Source organism: Rattus rattus, chromosome 5 (assembly GCF_011064425.1).
Source record: "Rattus rattus isolate New Zealand chromosome 5, Rrattus_CSIRO_v1, whole genome shotgun sequence".
Classification (NCBI taxonomy): Eukaryota; Metazoa; Chordata; class Mammalia; order Rodentia; family Muridae; genus Rattus; species Rattus rattus.
In genome coordinates, this window is record NC_046158.1 from 16988716 (window position 1) to 17012055 (window position 23340).

At 40.2% G+C, this 23340-nt stretch overlaps 2 pseudogenes; both read left to right on the forward strand.

Moving 5' to 3' along the window:
• The first annotated feature begins 5732 nt into the window (after nt 1-5732).
• On the forward strand, nt 5733-6720 carry LOC116900075 (annotated as a pseudogene).
• Nucleotides 6721-22558: 15838 nt separating this feature from the next.
• Nucleotides 22559-22691, forward strand: LOC116902553 (annotated as a pseudogene).
• Nucleotides 22692-23340: the final 649 nt, after the last annotated feature.

Sequence of the window (23340 nt, forward strand, 5' to 3'; positions counted from 1 at the left end):
TGGATTAAATTGATGGATTTTTGTATATTAAACCATCCCTGCCTCCCTGGGATGAAGCCTACTTGATCATGATGGATGATTGTTTTGATATGTTCTTGGATTTGATTTGCAAGAATTTTATTGAGTATTTTTGTGTCGATATTCATAAGGGAAATTGTTCTGAAGTTCTCTTTCTTTGTTGGGTCTTTGTGTGGTTTCGATATAAGAGTAATTGTGGCTTCATAGAAGGAAATTGGTAGTGCTTCGTCTGCTTCTATTTTGTGGAATAGTTTGGACAGTATTAGTATGAGCTCTTCTATGAAGGTCTGATAGAATTCTGCACTAAACCCATCTGGTCCTGGTCTCTTAAGTTGGGAGATTTTAATAACTGCTTCTATTTCTTTAGGAGTCATGGGGTTGTTTAGATGTTTTATTTGTTCCTGATTTAACTTTGGTACCTGGTATCTGTCTATTGTCCATTTCCTTCAAATTTTCCAGTTTTGTTGAATATAGGCTTTTGTAGTAGGATCTGATGATTTTTTAAATTTCTTCAGATTCTGTCGTTATTTCTCCCCTCATTTCTGATTTTGTTAATTTGGATACACTCTCTTTGACCTCTGGTTAGTCTGGCTAAGGGTTTATCTATCTTGTTGATTTCCTCAAAGAACCAGCTCCTGGTTTTATTAACTATTTGTATAGTCCTCTTCCTTTCTACTTGTTTGATTTCAGCCCCGAGTTTGATTATTTCCTGCCTTCTACTCCTCTTGGGTTTATTTATTTCTTTTTGTTCTAGAGCTTTAAGGTGTGCTGTCAAGATGTTGACATATGTTCTCTCCTGTTTTTTTTTTTTTTTTTTTTTTTTTTTGCAGGCGCTCAGAGGTATGAGTTTTCCTCTTAGTACCACTTTCATTGCATCCCATAAGTTTGGGAATTTGAATCTTCATTTTCATTAATTTCTAAGATGTCTTTAATTTCTTTCTTTATTTCTTCCTTGACCAAGTTGTCATTGAATAGAGCATTGTTCAACTTCCATGTATATGTGGGCTTTCTGTCATTATTGTTATTGAAGACCAGTCTTAGTGTGTGGTGACCTGATAGCACGCATGGGATTATTTCTTTCTTCCTGTATCTGTTGAGGCCTGTTTTATGACCAAGTACATGGTTAATTTTGGAGAAGGTTCCATGTGGTGCTGAGAAGAAGGTGTATCCTTTTGATTTAGGATGGGATGTTCTATAAATATCTGTTAAATCCATTTGGTTTATAACTTCTGTTAGTTTCTTTATGTCTCTGTTTAATTTCTGTTTCCATGGTCTGTCCATTGATGAGCGTGGGGTGTTGAAATCTCCTACTATTATTGTGTGAGGTGCAATGTGTGCTTTCAGCTTTTGTGAATGTAGGTGCCCTTGCATTTTGAGCATAGATATTTAGGATTGAAATTTCATCTTGGTGGATTTTTTCTTTGATGCATACATATGAAATGTCCTTCCTTATCTTTTTTAATGACTTTTGGTTGAAAGTCAATTTTATTTGATATTAGAATGGCAACTCTAGCTTGTTTCTTTGGGCCATTTGTTCGGAAAATTATTTTCCAGTCATTTACTCTTAGGTAGTGTCTGTCTTTGTCTGTGAGGTGTGTTTCCTTCATGCAGCAAAATGCTGGGTCCTCTTTACGCATCCAGCCTTTTAGTCTATGTCTTTTTATTGGGGAATTGAATCCATTGATGTTGAGAGATTTTAAGAAATAGTGATTGTCGCTTCCCGTTATTTTTGTTGTTAGAGGTGGAATTATGTTTGTTTTTCTCTCTTTTGGTTTTATTGCAAGGAAATTATATTCTTGTTTTATGTACAGTGTAGTTTCTCTCCTTGTGTTGGGAGTTTTCCATCTATTATCTTTTGTAGGACTGGATTTGTAGAAAGATATTGTGTAAATTTGGATTTTGTCATGGAATATCTTGTTTTCTCCATCTATGTTAATTGAGAGTATTGCTGGATACAGTAACTTGGGCTGGCATTTGTGTTCTCTTAGGGTCTGTATGACATCTATCCACGATCTTCTGCTTTTTATAGTCTCTGGTGAGAAGTCTGGTATAATTCTGATAGGTCTGCCTTTATATGTCACTTGACCTTTTTCCCTTACTGCTTTTAATATTCTTTCTTTGTTTTGTGTGTTTGGTGTTTTAACTATTATGTGACAATCTATTTGGAGTTTTGTCACTTCTTTTATGTTACTGGGCATCTCTTTCTTTAGGTTAGGGAAGTTTTCTTCTATAATTTTGTTGAATATATTTACTGGCCCTTTAATTTGGGAGTCTTCACTCTCTTCTATACCTATTATCCTTAGGTTTGATCTTTTCATTGTGTCCTGGATTTCCTGTATGTTTTGGATTAGGAGCTTTTTGCGTTTTACATCATCTTTCACGGTTGTGTCGATGTTTTCTACGGTATCTTCTGCCCCTGAGATTCTCTCTTCTATGTCTTGTATTCTGTTGGTGATGCTTGTATCTACATCTTCTTGTCTTTTCCTTAGGTTTTCTATATCCAGGGTTGTCTCCTTTTGTGCTTTCTTTATTGTTTCTATTTCCATTTTCAACTCGTTCACCTGTTTGGTTGTGTTTTCCTGTAATTCTTTCAGGGATTTTTGTGTTTCCTCTCTAAGGGCTTCTACTTGTTTACTTGTGTTTTCCCACATTTCTTTAAGGGAGTTCTTTATGTCTTTCTTGAAGTCCTCCATCATTATTAAAAACATGATTTTAAATCTAAATCTTCCTTTTTTGGCATGTTTGGATATCCAGTATTTTCTTTGGTGGGAGAACTGGCCTCTGATGATGCCAAGTAGTCTTGTTTTCTGTTGCTTAGGTTCTTGCACTTGCCTTTAACCATTGAGTTGTCTCTCGTGTTTGCTTGTCTTGTTATTTCTGAGCGTGACTTGACCCTGCTATAGGCCTCTGTGTCAGCACTCCTGTAGAACTGTTTTCCTGCTTTCTTTCAGCCTTTTCTGAGAACAGGTGCTCTGATTTTAGGTGTGTTGGCACTCCTGGAGGCTGTCTTCCAGCTCTAGGCGTGGGCAGGAATCAAAGGGTCCTGCCCCTGATTGCTCGTAGGTCTTTGCACCCAGTAAGCACAGTTGGCACTATGTGATTCCCTCTTGGGCCTGGACTGTGGGCAGAGGGTAGTCTCCTCTGAACTTCTCAGGAGTATCCACACTTCTGAGGGTCCAGTTCTCTCCTCCAGGGGATTTGGGTGCAGGGAGCTGTTCGGCCGGTTCAGTTCAGTCCTGGGTACAGACCAGAACCGGGGGTACTGGCAGCTGTCTGTTCCTATATCCCTGTGTCCAGAGGCACTGTGCAGTTTCCCCTTGGACCAGGGATGTGAGCAGAGGTATGCAGAGGTGGCAGTCTGTCCTGTGGTCTCAGGATGTCTGCACTCCTGGGTGGTCAGCTCTCTTCCCCACTATTTTTTGTTTTGTTTGGGAAAATTTTAATGACTGTGTCTATTTCCTTAGGGGTTATGGGACTGTTTAGATAGTTTATCTGGTCCTGATTTAACTTTGGAGTCTGGTATCTGTCTAGCAAATCATCCATTTCATCTAGATTTTTCCAGTTTTTTTTTGAGTATAGGCATTTGTAGCAGGAGCTGATAATTTTTTTTAAAATTTCCTCAGTTTCTGTTGTTATGTCTTCCTTTCCATTTCTGATTTTGTTAATTCGCATACTGTCTCTGTGCCCTTTAGTTAGTTTGGCTAAGGGTTTATCTATCTTGTTTATTTTTGCAAAGAACCAGCCCCTGGTTTTGTTGATTCTTTGAATAGTTATCTTTGTTTCTAATTGGTCGATATCAGCTGACTTTGATTATTTCCTGCCATCTACTCCTATTGAGTGTGTTTGCTTCTTTTGTTCTAGAGCTTCCAGATGTGCTGATAAGTTTCTAGTGTAGGATCCCTCCAATTTCTTTATGAAAGTACTCAGTGGTATGATTTTTCCTCTTAACACTACTTTCGTTGTGTCCCATAAGTTTGATTTGTTTGAAATTTAAGGAATTGGGCATCAAAGTGGGTGTATTATGTACAATAATACATGAAAAAAGTGCATGGAACCAATGTTAAAGTATTGTTAATAATAAGTTACAACCAAACAAAAATGATTAAGATAACATTGTATTGCAAAGAAACTTGTACAATCTGGTGTTTCAGGTGATAACTGTAACATAAATATAAAACACAAATTAATGAGCTTAATAATAAAATAAATAAGGAATTTACACTAGTGAGAATGATAACAAACAGATTTATGTTTTGCATTTCTATAGTTGATTGATCATGTTATATATGTAAGAGGAAATAGATAAAACAACATATGAATTATATACCTAGACAGAACTTTTAAATATCTTTGTTTAAGTGTACCCATAATTTTAGATATTAAAATTTCTAATTGTATTTACATAAAATGGTGAAAGATTTCTTTTAAAAAAATGAAGGAAATACTTCCTCACTTTCCAATTTTATCTAATGATATGCTGCAATTGAAATAAAATTATTAAGGTACACATCAGTAGAAAACTCCTTTCAAAAGTAGGATGAGTCTTCTCCGTTTCACGCTTTATGTGTCAAATCTTTTTCCTGGTCTGTTAGCAAAATATCTTGCTCACACTGCTTCTAAATAAGTTGTTGACCATTAAGTGACAGTCTAGATCATGGCTGACATGTATACAATTTAAGAGCATAGGCATTGAATGTTCTCCAAATTAGTAGCTTAAAACATCAGCCTAAATGTATTAGCGTTAAAATGTGCTTTTCACTACTATGGAAAAATTTGTTTCTCTTCCTCAGTAAAATTGTTGCTTTTATCAATCAGGTTTAGTAGGGGAATTTGCTTCCTCACTTTGACTGTGAGGCCACAGATAGGGGCACTGTGCAAATACCTTCTATGGAGCTGTCAGTAGTAAACTTAGGCTTGTATGACTATCAGAATCAATGCTATTTTAATAGAGTCTCTGCATGTTATAAGAAACAAAGTATTTTACCTTTTTTACAAGATAAAGAAAAGTTTCATAATATGCCAAATAAATAGAAAAAGAGAATCGCCACTGTGTTTACATTACCACAAAAATGACAGGCTTTATAAACTGGAATAATTGCTGTAGAGCAGTCTAAAAATTGATTTTAAAATCAAAGAATTAAGTATTTGAACTGCCCTTTGAATCAGAGAAAAATGCACAAACTGCATTTATAACAATAACACAGATGTCAGATATGGTCAGTGTGTGAAATGTCAGATGATCAGTATGCTGACATAGTGCATAAGCAGTGCCTGCAGACAGCTGTGACATTTCGGGCTTATGAAGACCTTTGGGATACTCTAGCCTGCATGTTCCTGTTCTCTATACTCACAGCTCTTAGAGTGTTTGTGAAGCACCAAGAGACTCCAATTGTGAAAGCCAATAACTGGACTCTCAGCTAGATTCTGCACATCACTTTCACATTTTGTTTTCTCTGTCCCTTGTTCCACACTGGACATCCCCAAGAAGTTGCCTGTGTCTTGTAGCAGAGCACATTTGGAGTTCTATCCACTATGGCTGTTTTCCACTAAGTTGGCTGAAACCATTGATATGGTTCTGGAATTCTCCTGGCCCACAAGTGCTCTGATAATGTCAGAGCACCTGAATTCATTAATCCTTCTATGTTTATTCTATTTATTCTCTGGAATATGGTTAGAAGTATCTCCTCTTGTTCACACAGATGTACACACTGACCATGGCTACATCATCATTGTATGGAAGAAGGTCTCGGCCACTGCCTTCCACTGTCTTCTTGAGATCTGGGCTCTCCAGCTCTTAGGAGCTGCACTGTGGTTTTGTAAAGTGTCAGAAAATTACCCGACACTTCAATGAAGCCAAGTTCCTGACCTTCAGTATGTTGCTGTTAGTGCCAGAGTGACTTTTCTCCTGTCTACCTCAGTACCCAGGGGCAAGTCATAATAGCCATGATGCAGGCCTGCTGACATCATCTTTTTTTTTTTTCCAAAATGCTGCATTAATTTGCTCATACCTGATAAAACTTATTTTAAAACTTTCAGGTTCTTTTCCTCTGGCGTGCCATCGACAATTCTAGTTGTCATCATAGGCCGCCACCACGCCCGGTGTAATCGCTATTGTAAGAATAAAACCATATGCCGTGGTGTCCCTGATACTAAGATCCGCATTTTTGACTTGGGACAGAAGAAAGCAAAAGTGGATGAATTCCCACTTTGTGGCCACAGGGTGTCAGATGAATATGAACAATTCTCTTCGGAAGCACTGGAGGCTGCCCGTATTTGTGCCAACAAATACATGGTAAAGAGTTGTGGCACGGATGGCTTTCATATCCGGGTGAGGCTCCACCCTTTCCACGTCATCCGTATCAACAAGATGTTGTCCTGTGCTGGGGCTGACAGGCTCCAGACAGGTATGTGTGGTGCCTCTGGGAAGCCCCAGGGCACACAGGGTTCACATTGGCCAAGTCATCATGTCTATCCGAACCAAGCTGCAGAATAAGGAACATGTGATTGAGGCTCTGCGTAGGCCCAAGTTCAAGTTCCCTGGCCGCCAGAAGATCCACATCTTGAAGAAATGGGGCTTCATCAAGTTCAGTGCAGATGAATCTGAAGACATGGTTGCCGAGAAGCGGCTCATTCCGGATGGCTGTGGTGTCAAATATCCCCAATCGGGGTCCTCTGGACAAGTGGAGAGCCCTGCACTCCTGAAGGTTTCCACAGTGCTCTCCTATACCCTATCAAGTCATGTTCAATAATAAATCTCACATCAAATCTGAAAAAAAGAACTTTCAGGTTTATCTATATAGCAGCGAGTACTTGAAGAAATTGGGTTGAAGGAAATGAGATCGACATGATCAAATACATTGCATGCATACATGAAGGTCTTATTAAATAAAGTTTTTGAGGATAAGAAAAGTTTATGAACCCTTGATTTTCTAAAAATGTAAGTCATTTGCGTTGCCTGTGATAAAATTGTACCATCATAACTGGCAGACACTATATGCTATCTCCACAAATAAATTCCTGTTATCTTTCTAAAATAATATTAGTGTAGCAGAGTGCAAATTGTTATTAATATTAATCCTGTCACTTTCTCCTACTTAGCATAAGTCTGCTGTGATGGATGGTTTTCGTGTCAACATCCTCAAATTTGGATCACTTGAGTAAGAAGCTACATCTGAAGAACTGTCAGAATTCCCTTCATTGATGTGGAAGATCCAGCCCAAACATGGGTGAAATCTAGTAGCAGCTCATTTATAGAGGACATAGCTTCTCTCTTGCACACTTGGCCTTTAATCCTGCTTCCAAACGGATACTCCCTGTATCGGCTGGTGATGATTGGTTCACTTACATCAGAATCGATATTTCAAGCTCCACACTATGCAGAGGAAGCCAAAAGGTTCCTGATTCTGAAAGACCCCAAAGAAAACCTTTACCCCATACCTTAAAGGTCCCTTTTCCAAATCTTGAGATTTAAACGCAGACCACCAAACAAGAATTAGTGATTAGTTATTGGGTCCTTTGAGTTATTAAAATAGTGAATCTCTGTGGAGTAAGGTTGTTATTCCCTTTTTAGTCCAATAAGGGCTCTTTCTTTTATATTAATGAATTATATACAATAATAATAATTGTGAAAACTATCAGGTAAAAATTACACTCACAATATCCAGTTCATTTGTGTTTGGCAATGTTGGAAAAAGTACTCTATTATTTATTATATCTTGGTGAGTCATTTAAAAAAAATGTAGGCAGAACCAACCTAACTCCAAAAGAAGGCCTGTGCCTTTGGGGATATGCAGAAGATGTGACAAAGGCTGGCACTGGACTAATGAATGTAGATCAGCAAGAGACAGACAGGGTAACTCCTTGTTGGGAAAAACCTAGGGCAGCCTGTTGCAGGCCCCAATGTCAGATTAAAATCAGTCATTTCAGGTCAGCAGTAAAGGGCGGTTATGAGGGGATAGAGAAATGAACAGGACTGGGGTACATGACTTGAAACTCAAAGAATCAATGAAACATTTAAAGAATTGCTAAAAAAAATTATTGGGTCTTATGAGAAAGGCATGGAGGGCCATTATTGGTTTTGGTTATTTTAGGAATGACCATAGAGGTGAAGCAAGCCTGTAAGAGTGATGTGACATGAACAGCACACTTTCTTTTTAGGTGAATTATTGTGTATGACATATTTGAAGACGTATCTCCAGAGACATGGGTATAGTTTTATTTTGTCAAATTCTGGAACTATAATAGTAGTCACTTGACAAGGGTCAGTTGGTGCCGTCCCTCACAGATTAGTCCCCAAGAGAAATGGTCTAGTATTCAATTCAGAACAACTGGAACATTGTCTGAGGTGAAATTTTGCTTGCAGAAGTTGAGCGGGACTGTGAGTTAGATGTGCCAGTTAGTGGACTTTTGGACAAGTGTATGACAGAGCGGAGGCAAAGTGTACCCCTGGGCATGTGTGTCAAGGGCTCACGAAATCCTAGATAAACACACATATTGATGATGAAGATTATAAAGAATGAATTATTTGTACAGCTTAGATAGCAAACCTTGTGGATAACTTTATTTAGAAAATGTACCCTGTGTCCCAACACAATGAAGGTAATGGATATAAAGGCAGAATCAGTGAGAATCTTACCTGGAAAAGGGTACTGCTCTAGGACCTTTATGATTGTGTATACATTATTCTGTTGGGCTGAGCAATGAGTAGTATGAAAAGCAGGTTGATCAGATCCCGTGTACACAGTCTTGCAATTCTCTATTCTATCTGTGAAATAAGCAGAAGCATTAATGATAGGGAAAGCGACAAGTTTGGAAAGGATACTCCATTGAGTATGCTTCAAAATGTAAACAATTTCCAGAAGGATAATGACAATTAAGTTTAAGATAATGTAGAAGTGAAAGTTTCCATGGACTATATTATTCATTAGGCAATTTTATTTTTCATTAGCATATGTCAAATGTACAAAATAATAGTTTTCATTATGATATCCCCATATATGTATGTAAAGTATATATTTTTTAATCAGTCAGCTTCGTGACATTTGCCAATATGCTGTAGAAAGCATGTCAATACTTAAGAATATTCCATTATGCATCTTGTGCACTGGAATTTTTTAACCTGTGTATGAGAACCTATGTAGTCTTAGAATGTGGGATGATGTCACAGGTGAGACAGGTACAAGATAGAAGGAGGCCTGTCATTGGACGAGATGGAAGGATGGGTGGGAAAAAAGTTTGAAGGAAGAGGAGGAGACTGGAATGGAAAGGAGGAAGAGACAGGAGGGAGAGGGAGAAAAGCCATGGCAGAACAATATGGCAGGTGATATTAAGATTCCACGCTGTACCTTTACATGTTGTTACGAATGTTTAAGGGATGGATGTGTATTGGGCTTTGTATATTTAGGTGGGCAATTATATCTTATCAATTGGGCCAAAGGTTATTGTGTTGTGTGTTCTTTCATGTGTAGATTTAAGTGTAATGGGGTGTAGGGTGGCTGGTCTGGGCTACCACGGAGTTGGGAATGTGTGTTTCTGGCATGGAAACCTGCCTTGGGAACTAGATAGGTAGAGAGGTTGCTGACGGCTCAGAGAGAGGCCTTCAGCAGTGTGATATGGGATGGAGTGAAGCAGGTGAGACACTTTGCTGAGTGAGTTTTAAGGTATCGATCAGATATCATGGGGCACTGGGGTGCCGGACCTAGAGGGGGATAAAAGACAGCTTTTTATTTTTTATATTCTTACAACAACATTAGAACACAGGAAACTAGTCATTATTCATTTTTCTTGTGTCATTAAAAGTAGACAGCATGTTAGGCAATGCTGTAGGACAATCCAGCAATTCCTCATCAATGAGCCATGATTGCAATGACCTGAAAACTTTCCTTTGAATTGCCCTAGGCAAGTAATCATAATTTCCCTGACACTAGCAATACCCTGCTTCAAGAAATCTTATTCTAATAACTTAGAAAATTAAATCCCAACTCTATGTGATCTTGGGAGAAAAGAAATATTTTTTTTTATATTGACAAGTAGTTTGGAGTAAATCAGAAGATTATATATAAGTAATCCAAAGTTTACATATGGAGCGTTGGAATATCAAATAATTGTCAAAAAGTTGTTTTATCTATCGATATTCTGTTTTTCTTTGAGGCATTCCAAATGATTTACATTTTAAAATGAAAACACTTGGTCAGATCGTTTGTGTAATTGCCTCAAATTATAGTGTTAGATTTACATTTAAAACCTTCTGACATGAAAATCAGATCACGATGACAGCCACCAGATGTCATCCTTATTCCATTTTAAAGACACTGGAAATATTCCTGAGGCATTTTTAGACTCATACATAGACAATGCCTTATTTTTCTGCATTTTAATTTGAAATAGCAACTATTTCAAATACCTGGAATTCTTATTAGACGTGATACAATGAGCTAAGTATATAATGAAAATGCAATTGCATCAATCACCTGAGCACAGAACTTTTTCCATGAGGAATAAAGTCCTCCCCCATAAGGACTTTATCATGTGTGCATGTTGTGATGCATTGTCAAGGTTGACAAGACGGGGGGGGGGATGAGGGTCAGGGTCAAGATCGTGTAATGGATACAATAGACCAATACAGTGGCTGCTTGGTGTGAGATTAGGAGAAGCCACTGGAGACTCTGAGGAGCTGCCTCAGGTCATTTGACAGTGATACCAGAGTTTGTTGCTTGCGGGAGTTGGCAGTCTTGGATCATTTACGAGGTGCTTCCATATTAGTTACTGTGAGAATAGTTCTTCATTGGTCCATCAAATGCTGTCCTCAAAAGTTTTTGGCCATATCAAATATCAAAGGCTTTAAAACAGGCAATAAGAGCTCTATAGATCCTGCTAGGATAGCGCTAAACATCCCGATTTGTAAAATGGGCACACTTAGATTGGGAATTAAAAAAAAAATAAGGTTGTTTTATTTTCAAATCACCAACTTCAATGACAAGAGTAGCCATAAGATCTCCTCCGTTTTCATCAGTTTTCCCGCTATTGTTGCCCAAGGACCGAGGATGGGGCCACCACCGAGTTTCCAGAATTGGAGGGTTGCCTCGTGTATCAAATATACAAGTGTGCAGCCAGAACAGGAGCTATACTGTTAAGGAACCAAATTGTTGTTAAATCTCAATATGCTGTAAGAAAAGCGCTCTCTCTCTCTCTCTCTCTCTCTCTCTCTCTCTCTCTCTCTCTCTCTCTCTCTCTCTGTTGTTTAACACAAGGCTTCTATATGTAGCCTTGGCTGTTCTGGAACTCACTCTTTAGACCAGAATGGCCTCAAACTCACAGAGATCCACCCGACTCTGCTTCCTGAGTTGTGGGACAGTGGACCCAGCCAGGAAACGTGGTTTAAGGTTGAGTGGGTCTGAGACCGCGGCACTCAGTACCCACCTGAGATGGTAGGCGCCTCTATGCTCCCTACTAGATTCCTGGCCTGGAGCACATTACATACTTCCCACATAGGAAACATGACCTGTGGTCCCATAGCCCAGATCAAGTTCTCCATGCTAATGAGGTATCTAGAGGACCTCAGGGTTTAGCCAATAAGCTTCTCTTCCTGGACATTACTCCCTGTAAAAGGTATTTAATCTCTGGTCTACCCTGAGAAGGTAGTATGCACCCATTTTTCATGATGAACAGTCAATAAACAATGTGGATAAACATGGATTGTCTCTTTTTTATGGAGAATCTCCAGGGAGAAAGCCTTTGACTATAGAGTTGCAGCCCTAGTCTCCTACACAAGGCCCCTCTGGACTCCCAGACAACCACCACTGAGTTAAGCCAGAGTTCCCATTCCCCTGACCTTGGGTTATCATCATTCTCAGCCCTAACTCTATTCACAACTCCCCACGACCCAGTGACACCTGGATGTCCAGGAGTTTGGGAGTCCCTTGCAGACCCATGGACACCCGACCCTACATTCTTGACTCCTTTGTGCAGTTTTCCAGCAGTGACTGGATTCCTGGGAGCTTGGGAACCTTGACTTCAGCTTCCCACATCTCAGACTGTATTTTCTCACCCATGAGTGGTGTCTCAGTTCTTCTCTAAAGTCCAGCACCTGACAGCAGCAGCGTAGGGTAAATGCAGTCTAGCTTCTTGAATTCCCTGCAGTTTTTTGTCACCCCAGTGGCAGGGCAAAGCACAGAACCACACTGAGTCTGGGGATTATTTCTAGATAAGAATAAGTTTCCATTTCCTAAATTTGGTGTACCTGGCAAAAAATGTTTTTAAACCTTGCTGAACTTGTGACCCCATGATGTATGACTACCCCTTACATTGCTTAACTCATGACCTCATGAGGCATGGCTGCCTTTCACCTTGCTGAATATATTTTCAGGATACCTTGATCCACAGCCTTGACCACCTAACCCAGGATGTATGATTCCTCTCCTATGTGTTGTGTATATGTGCTTTTATTCTTACTTTTCACTCTAGTTTCTTTAAACAAAGAATCAGCAAACATAGCTGTTTCTATTAACTTTATGGCTCTTCTCTATAAAAGGGACTTTGAGAAGTCAGTAAGGAGCTGCTCTCTCAAACCCTGAATTATCACTCTAGTCAGTCCTGGTCATACCTCTAAAATAAAGTTTTCTTAATCATGAGTTTGGTCTTTCTCCTGGGATATTTGGGATTAATACAAGGACACTGATCAGCCCAATGCCTTCCTTTTGTTACATTAGGGCTTAATACTGGTCCTCTCCTTTTATATGCTTTGCTTTGCTTTTCCTAAAGTTCCATTCCCTGTGACTTATTGTGCCACAATGAATACATTTCAGTGGTTTTACTTTTGGTTCGAGGGTGACAGTTTGTTTTTTTTCCCCTCCATCTTTATTAACTTGGGTATTTCTTATTTACATTTCAAATGTTCTTCCCTTTCCCAGTTTCCAGGCAAACATCCACCTAACTCCTCCTCTTCCCCTTCTATATAGGTGTTCCCCTTCACTTCCTCCCCCCATTACTGCCCTCCCACAAGAATCCCGTTTGCTGGGGGTCTAGCCTTGGCAGGACCAAGGGCTTCCCCTTCCATTGATGCTCTTACTAGGCTATTCATTTCTACCTACGCACTTGGAGCCCAGGGTCAGTTAATGTATAATCTTTGGGTAGTGGCTTAGTCCCTGGAAGCTCTGCTTGGTTGGCATTGTTGTTCATATGGGGTCTCAAGTCCCTTCAAGCTCTTTCAGTCCTTTCTAAGATTCCTTCAACGGGGGTCCCATTCTCAGTTCAGTGGTTTGTTGCTGGCATTCGCCTATGTATTTGCTGTATTCTGGCTGTGTCTCTCAGGTGAGATCTACATCCTGCAGTTCCTGTCGGCCTGCACTTCTTTTTTTTCATCCATCTTATCTAGTTTGGTGGCTGTATATGTATGGGCCACATGTGGGGCAGGCTCTGAATGGGTGTTCCTTCTGCCTCTGTTCTAAATCCCTTTGCCTCTCTCTTCCCTGCCAAGGGTCTTCTTCCCTTTTTAAAGAAGGAGTGAAGCATTCACATTTTGGTCATCCTCTTCAGTTTCATGTGTTCCGTGCATCTAGGGTAATTTGAGCATTTGGACTAATATCCACTTATCAATGAGTGCATACCATGTGTGTTTTACTGTGATTGTTACCTCACGCAGAATGATATTTTCCAGTTCCATCCATTTGCCAATGAATTTCATAAATTCATTGTTTTTGATAGCTGAGTAATATTCCATTGTGTAGATGTACCACACTTTCTGTATCCATTCCTCTGTTGAAGGCCATCTGGGTTCTTTCCAGCTTCTGGCTATTATAAATAAGGCTGCGATGAACATAGTGGAGCATGTATCTTGAAGAGAAAAGACCAAGTTTAAAATTGTCCCATTAAAGCAAACTGTATTTGGGGATGCACCCAGGACTGGCAGTTGGCTGCCTCATCCCAAATTGGTATTTGAGATAGCAGCCCCCACTGGACTCTTGAAGACCCTCTTGTAGGAGAGATCGGGTGTTCACAGGAGGGAAAGGGTTGGCAGTTATACATTGTTAAAAGGATACAAAGAAAAGAGGGGAACAAAGGGAAGGATATTCATTGAGTGAATGGGGTTGCAAGGAGCTTACATCAGACCCAAGAAATAGGAACTTACTCTTAATTACAAATAGAAGTCTTGTTTAGGGAGGACTTAACATAGGACAGACAAGAACTTATTCTTTATCTAGGATTTAATACAGGACAAAAAGGAACTTCATTTTTGCTGTTTTAGCTCCAAACAGAGCTCTTACCTTGCAAGTCACAGTGTCCTGTTTTGGTCCCCCATTAACGTTTGAGATATTTGTGCCTGTTTTGGTTTCCCAGCAGCTAGAACATTAACATTAAAATTGTGGAAGCTCACATCTGTGCTGACTCTGATATAATCTTCCAAATATCCTCTGCAGCTCATATCAGGCTTATAAACCTTTGAACTGGCATTATCAAAAGCAGGATCTTCATAAGCATGTCCCTGGGATCAGTTTCGGTAGAGTTTTCCTCAGGTTGTCTTGTAGTTTAGCCATAAATTACATATCACATTCTGAACTGCTCTGCTGTAATTTGCTAAAAAGAAAAGATGGGCATATTTACTGGTTCTGTGATGTTTTCCCTCTGTGTTAGTTCAACAAACACAGACTTGATTTATAGCTAAGTCCTCATCCCTACATAATTACCTACAGTCAATTTTAGAAAGGCATTCTTTTCTTCCTCCCTCCCTCCTTCCCCTCTCTCCCTTCCTTTCTTCTTTTCTCTGTCTGTCTTTTTTCTTGTTTATAGTTTTTCGAGGTCAGGTTTCTCTGTGTAGCCCTGGCTATCCTGGAATTCACTCTGTAGACCAGGCTGGCCTGAAATCTCACAGAGATCTTCCTGTCTCTGCCTACTGAATGCTGGTATTAAAGACATTGCCTAGCTACAAAAGGCATTTTCTTTTTTGTTTGTTTGTTTTGTTTTGTTTTGTTTTTTTTCGGAGCTGAGGACCAAACCCAGGGCCTTGCACTTGCTAGGCAAGCGCTCTACCACTGAGCTAAATCCTCAACCCCCAAAAGGCATTTTCTTAACTGAGGCTTCCTTCTCTCTGATTACTGTTGTTTATTTCAAGGTGACATAAAATTAGCCAGAACAACTGACCCCTTGTCAACCTGACACATAAACACATTACTGTTAAGTATAACCTTGACTTTTCTGGTGTCTCCTGGATCTCATATTAATTTCAACATTACAATATAAAACATTTACAAACCTAAGGTCCCTTATTTTTACTAATTCAAACATGTTAAAAGTTCACTCTTTTAAAAATACTACATCTATTTTAAAATTAAAAATTTCTCAACTGTAGATTTCTATAAAATAAAAAATAAGTTAAATAATTTATTTCGGGAGGGAAAAACCAGGGCACAGTTGTTATGTTAGAATCACAGCTCATCCAGACAGATCACACCCGGCCAACACGGTTCCACGGGAGAGAGATTTATTTGGGGGAGGGGAGGGCCAACGGAGGGGGATGATGAAAAAGAATGAGTGAGGAAAGACAGAGAAGGTCAGAGGGCTCTGCCTTTTATTTAGACTGTGGTGTAACTGCCCATGCTGCTGTGCATGCATCTGTGCATGGGTAAAGGTGGGCACATGGACCAGGTGAATGCTGGGAAAGTATGGTGATTTCCATGGCAACAGACACAGGGGTTCCTTTAGTGGTCGCCTAGGGGTGACATCACCATCGTCGCTGGATTTGTAGGTGACCCGCGACTGTAAAGCTGGTTCCTGACTATAAAGCCAGTTCCTGATGCCAACAACAGTCATAATCAGACCAAAGACAAAACAAATTCTAAAAGTGTAAATAATTCAGTGTCCAATCCCGGGGATCCATATGCAATCTTCTAGACTCCTTCAAAAGGTATGGGTCACTTCTCTGGCTCTGCACTCTGGAGCACAGATTCTATCCTAGGCTCCAACTAGCTATGCTCTGGCTAGCTCTAGGCCAAACCTGCTGCTGTCCTTGGTGGTTGTCCCAAGACACTGGAATCTCTAGGGTCTTCTGCTGCAACTAAGGCAATACTTTGACAATAGCCTCTCCTAGGCTCTCTTCCTATTGCAAAACCTCAACATTTCTCCAAGACACCTTCAATCCTGTAAGTGTCAACTGCTACTATAGCTGCATGTTCACTAATGTCTTCTCCTGGTCTCTCACAGTGCCAAGGTTCCATGTTCTGTTCTCCATGATGCCTTCATGCCTACAAAGCTAGTACCACCTGGAAGACTAGTTACATATGAATGATTTTGGCTTGTCTGGAACAACAGAATCTGTGTGCTAATTCTGAGGAAATACTTCCCAGAATATTTCATCTCAATGATAGGTGTCTCTTGTTTGCTTGCCTTTTTATTTATTTTTTTTTGGTTCTTTTTTTTTTTTCCGGAGCTGGGGACCGAACCCAGGGCCTTGCACTTCCTAGGCAAGCGCTCTACCACTGAGCTAAATCCCCAACCCCCGCCTTTTATTTTTTATTTCTTGTTTTCTTTTCTTTTGTTGGAAAAGATTTTTTTTACTCACATAATATATCCTGATTATGGCTCCCCCTCCTTTCCTCCTCCCAGATCCTCTGTGTCTGGCCTTCCATACAGATCCTTATTCTTCTGTTTCTCATTAGGAAACAGACATGTTTCTAAGGGATAATAATACAATTAAATAAACTATAACATAATAAACAAAAACTAACACATTGTAGTTTGACAAGACACACAAATAGAAAAAGAGCCCGACAGAGGGCACAAAAATCAAAGACCCACGAGTTGACACACTTGTGAATCTCATAAAAACACTAAATCCAAAACAAAATATCCATGCAGAGGGTATGGTCTGAACTCATGCAATCTTGGTGCATGTTGCCTCAGTCTCTGGGAGTTCACATGGGCTTTGGCCATGTTGAGTTAGAAGGTCTTATTTTCTTTGTGTGCTCCATCTCTTCCACTCTGCTTTCTCTTACGTGGGATTCTCTGATCCCTGAGAAGACAGATTCAATAGACACATACCATTTAAGGATGAATGCTGCAAGGTATGCTTGTTGTCTCCTCTTCTTCCCCTCCTTCTCCTCCAGGAGAAGGGAAGGGGAGATGGGGGAAGAAACAAAGAAACTGAAGAAGATATCAGTCTTAGTTTGGGTTTTATTGCTATAAAGAAACATCATGACTAAGGCAACTCTCATAAAAGACATTTACTTGCAGCTGGCTTATTGTTATCATTATGGCAGAAAGCATGGACGCATACAGACAGACATGGTATTGGAGAAACTGAGAGTTCTACATCTTGATCTTCAGGCAGCAGAAGGGGAATGTAATTACACACTGGGTAGCGCTTGAGCACCAGGAGACTTCAAAGCCCACCTACACAGTGACACAATTCCTCCAACAAGGCCACACCTATTCCAACTAGGCCACACCTCCAAATAAATCATAGAGTTATGTAATCATAATGTTAGAAGAAAGTAGAAATTGTCAGAATTCAGGCTGAAATTATTCTCAAAGTGCATATGATATAAGAAAGAGAGGATAAAAAAGCATGAGTTTCAAAGGCAGGACATTGTAGAATTTTGAAGTATTTTGAATTATTTTGCCTCATTGAACCATGTTGGGGTAACTGTGTGAAGGTGTGTCTCTGTATTTTCAATTGTTAGAAAGAGCAATTTGCAAGTTCATTTGGAATAACAAAAAACCCAGGATATAGAGAAGTATTCTCAACAATCAAAGAACTTGGGAGAAATCACCATCCCTGACCTCAAGCTGTATTACAGGGTAATAGTGATGAAAACTGAACGGCATTGGTACAGGGACAGGCAGGTAGATCAATGGAATAGAATTGAAGACCCAGAAATGAACCCTCACACCTATGGTCACTTGATCTTTGACAAAGGAGCTAAAACCATCCCGTGAAAAAAAGATAGCATTTTCAACAAATGGTGCTGGTTCAACTGGAGGTCAGCATGTAGAAGAATGCAGATCAATCCATTCTTATTTCCCTGTACAAAGCTCAAGTGGCTCAAGGACCTCCATATCAAATTAGATACATTCAAACTAATGGAAGAAAAGTAGGCAAGGGCCTCAAACACATAGGCACAGGGGAAAATATCCTGAACAGAACACCAATAGCTTATGCTCTAAGATTAACAGTAGACAAATGGGATCTCATAAAATTGCAAGTGACAACCAAAAGATTTGGAAAAGATCTTTACCAATCCTACATCTGATAGAGGACTAATATCCAATATATACAAAGAACTCAAAAAACTAGACTCCACAGAACCAAATAACCCTATTAGAAAATGGGGTACAGAACTAAATAAAGAATTCACAGCTAAGGAATATCGAATGGCTGAGAAGCACTTAAAGAAATGTTCAACATCCTTAGTCATCAGGGAAATGCAAATCAAAATAACCCTGAGATTCCACCTCACACCAGTCAGAATGGCTAAGATCAAAAACTCAGGACAACAGATGCTGGAGAGGATGTGAAGAAAGAGGAGTACACTTTCATTGTTGTGGGATTGCAAGCTGATACAACCACTCTGGAAATCAGTCTGGAGGTTCTTCAGAAAATTGGACATAATACTACCTGAGGACTCAGCTATACCACTCCTGGGCATATACCCAAAATATGCTCCAACATATAACAAAGACACAAGCTCCACTATGTTCATCGCAGCCTTATTTATAATAGCCAGAAGCCGGAAAGAACCCAGATGTCCTTCAACAGAGGAATGGAAGAGAAAATGTGGTACATCTACACTATGGAGTACTACTCAGCAATCAAAAACAATGACTTCATGAAATTCATAGGAAAATGGATGGAACTAGAAAATATCATCATGAGTGAGGTAACCCAATTACAAAAAAAACCACACACATGTTATGCATTCACTGATAAGCTGATATTAGTCCAAAAGCTGGGATTACCCAAGATGCAATCCACAGACCACATGAAGCTCAAGAAGAAGGAAGACCTAAGTGTGGATGTTTCAGTCCTTCTTAGAAGGGGGAAGAAATACTCATAGGAGGAAATATGGAGACAAAGTTTGGAGCAGAGACTGAAGGAATGGCCATTCAGAGACTGCCCCACCTGGGGATCCAGCCCATGTACAGTCACCAAACCCAGACAATATTGCTGATGCCAAGAAGTGCATGCTGACAGGAGCCTGATATAGCTGTCTCCTGAGAGGTTCTGCCTGAGCCTGACAAATAAAGAGGCAGATGCTCGAAGCCAACCATTGGACTGAGAATGCGGTCCCAAATTAAGGAGTTAGAGAAAAGACTGAAGGAGCTGAAGTTGTTTACAACCTCATAAGAACAACAATACCAACAACCAGACCCACCAGAGTTCCCAGGTACTAAACCACCAACCAATGAGTACCGATAGAAGGACCCATGGCCCCAGCTACATATGTAGCAGAGGATGGCCGTTGGACACCAATATGAGGAGAAGCCCTTGGTCCTGTGAAGGCTTGTTGTCAGGGCAGGGAGGTAGGAAGGGGTGGGTGGTTGGGTGGGGAAACACTCTCACCAAAGTAGGGGAAGAGGGATGGGATAGGGGGTTTCTGGAGGAGAATGGGGATAACATTTGAAATGTAAATAAAAAATATTCAATGAAAGAAAGAAAAAAAGAAAGAAACATGAGTCAAAATAAACTTCTCTCTGTATCCTGATCCAGATGCCAGTAAGTAACCTTATCTTTCATGACACCATACCTTCTCTTCCATGATGGAACTGACAAGCACCAATTGCAAGCTAAATTAAAACCTTTCTGAAATCTGTTGCTTCCTTTAAGGTAATTTTTAGCTGTGAGTAGTGATGTAAATAAATATCCTTAGAGAAAGAAGCCACAAGAATGGAAGAAAAAAGTATAGTAATACTACAGGTAGATTTGTATTATTCATATTTGACTATAATAAACTCCATACTTAAAAAACAATAAGGACTCAAAGGCTGATACTTCAATGTGATAAATAGTTTCAACAAAATAACATGGAAAAAATTAACATTAAAAAAATCACTATATTTTTTTATATCCAGATTAAAAACTTGATAGAAAGTATTTGAAAAGATCAGCACATTCTTATCGCCTTCCAAAATATATAGTAAATATAAACATTTTTACTCATTTGATTCAGAACCTCTAAAATATCATTTAATAGGAAATATTGCCCTGCTATACGATCAATAGTTAATACAAAATAAATGAGTATGTTGCCAAAAGCAATACTGAGATTCAATATAATTCACACCAAAATTCCACAGATATTCCTAACAGTAATAAGAAAAAAAACCCTCAATATTTTATAGAAGCACAAAAGACAGGAAATAAGTAAAAGACTGTGAAGCTTTCATATAATGCTACTCAGAATGTACAATTCAGGAAGCATTATAACACCTGATTTTAAATAATATTATAAAGACATCTGAGAATGGTGTGTGTGTGTGTGTGTGTGTGTGTGTGTGTGTGTGTGTGTGTGTGTGAGAGAGAGAGAGAGAGAGAGAGAGAGAGAGAGAGAGAGAGAGAGAGAGAGAGAGAGAGAGTGAGACAGCTGGCCATCTCCTGTTACCAAATGAACTGGGATTAGTTTACATCTAATTGAGTTTTTGAGCTAAGGAGTCCTTTGGGAATCTCTGAACAACAGGCAGTTTCCGATATTATAGGTTGCTCTACGCAAATTGACAGCAAGACTCCATTGCTGAAGACAGCACCAGCACAACATGTTAATGAAAACTCATTAACAAGGATGTGGGGCAAGTGGAACCCTGCCACCAGACAAAAACTTGGTAAGCCTGAGTGGACTGAGAAACCCCGGTACCTTCATTCCTGAGGACGGTACCAGGTTTTTCTCCTGGAATTCATGACCACATCACCCCATGGAGAGCACTGTAACAATCATTCACCTAGGAGCAGAGTTGACCCTGTCCACAAGGAATAAAACACACACAAGTTATTTCATCAAAGATTGTTCTGTCATACAGAGCTGCAACAATTTGGGGATGAGAAATTCTTTTTCTCCTCGCCGGAAGCTGCTCAAGCCTACCGCAGTCACTTCTTGCTCCAACTTTGACTCCTAGTCGCCTGCTGTGCTGCTCTGGCCCACCGGCCTGCCCATAGAGACCTCAGTTTCCCACCGAGGAGTAGTGTCCTGCTGCACTGCACCAACCTCAAAGCGGCAGAAGAGACCTGGCAGCTCGCCTCGATGGACCCCCGCTCCCGTTAGGAGAGCACAACTCTTTAGCGCCTCTGGCCCAGCAAGATCCCCACAGATCTCCACAGATAGCATTCCATCCACAGAGTAGCACATGGAGATGTTGAGCTGGTGTCTACATAAAGCCTTCATCCCTATGCTCCAGTGTCTTTGGTACAGAAAGTACTTTGTACACACTCAAAAGAGAAATGTAAACACCAAGTCAGCCACAAACCCTTTATCTACAATACACTGCCTGCAAGCTATGCTAGGGGAACAAACCTTGTGGGAATAGCCAATCAATAATTGATCAAGGTTCAGGAGAGGAGATGGAACCCATACCTGGCTTGAGTGACCCAGAATCTGAAACTAGACAGCCCAAAGACCTAGTGTAGAGCTAAATGATACTGGTCTAAAAAGCAAATCTATCTATCTATCTCTATCTATCTATCTATCTATCTATCTATCTATCTATCTATCTATCTATCTATCTATCTATCTATCATCTCTAATGATATTCTGCTATATTCACAGACCAGAGCCTTATCTGCCTATCGTTAGAGAAGCTCCTATGGCAGATGGGAACACTTACAGAAGCCCACAGCCAGACACTTCACAGACAGTGAGACCTTAGTTATAAATGGGGTGTCTGTCTGCTCTAAGTCCCTCCCCTCAAAGCTCAGGGAAATTGGCAGAAGAGGAGGCCTGAACAGGCTGCTCCAGGCCTTCTGCATGAGCATCATGGGTTCTAGTTTAGTGTTTTTATGAGATTCCTGAGTGAAAATGTGTGAGCCTCTGATTTTAATGCTTTCTCTTGGGCTCCTTTCTTCTGTGTGTTTGTCTTGTTCAACTTCAATGTGGTAGTTTTTTTGTTTTATCTAACTACATTTTATTTTGTTATATATATGTCATATATATGTTATATATATAAATGAATGAACCAATGGACGAATGAATGAATGAAAACTAGCTACTATGGTAAAATTAAACAACTGAACTATCATTTATACCTGCTGGGAGAGGAGAAATCAATTTTTTTATTTTAAATGGAGTGACATTGAGTATATCAACTAGTCCATGGCAGGCCTCATGTTCTGGAGGAGTTGACCAACAAGTAATGGACTCCACATTTACTTTGAGTGCTCGTATTTGGCTACAGGTTCTTCTGTTTGTTTTCTGTTTTTTTTTTAAGATGTAGTTTATTTTGTTTTCTTGTTGTATTACCTTTTATAAGAAAAAAACTTAAAATTGGGTAGTAAGGAGGGAGAGAGGATGTAGAAGGACTTGGGGAAGAGGAAGAATATGATCAAAATAGATTTATATTGACTTTCTGGCAATGGGCAAAGAGACGCCTTGTTGGTAGTGGTGTTCTTATATCAGGGACAGAACAGATGGCCTTTGTTCTTCCTAGCTTGATGCTTGGCTGGGTGGCCAAAGCTGCTTTATGCCTAGGACTCATAAAAATCAAATAATCAAATCAAATCCATTCAGCTCAGCGCAGAAGGAAGAAGACAGACAGGGACCTGTGTACTGCCATGCCACCCGGTGACCCACAGACCTCTCCTTCAGTGCAAGGCACAGGTGGGCCATAGACACCTGCTGGCCAACACACCACACCACGCAGCATGGTTGGAGGATGTCACTCAGGGGCTTGCCAACCCTGTGACCAGCCTCCAGCTGAAGCCACCACAATGTGCACATGTGTGGGGGATCAGATGGGTGAGAAAGAGAAGTAGAGCAGCTTGAGCATCGTGTAGAGAGATGGAACTGGATACTCAAGGGTAGAGAGGAGCAGCCTGTTGTGAGTGGATAGCCCTGCTACCTGTGTCCATGGTGAGGCTCCAGTCCAAGCTGCTACTGAGAGCAATGTCCAAGTCTCTGCCTCTGCAATGGTAGGGTCAGTGTCAATGTCCGTGGCTGATATTACCTGTAGAAAATATAGGATATCCCTAGTCAGGGTAGCTGCTGGGGATGACCTGGATGTTCAGGGGCTGTGCAGAAGTGGCCCTGCCTCTTAGTGGATGTGGCAGTCTGGGGAGATGGTCCCATCCTCACTACTGACAGCACTTGTGAGAATAAGCCCTAAACTTCACCCAGGCAGCCCAGTGGA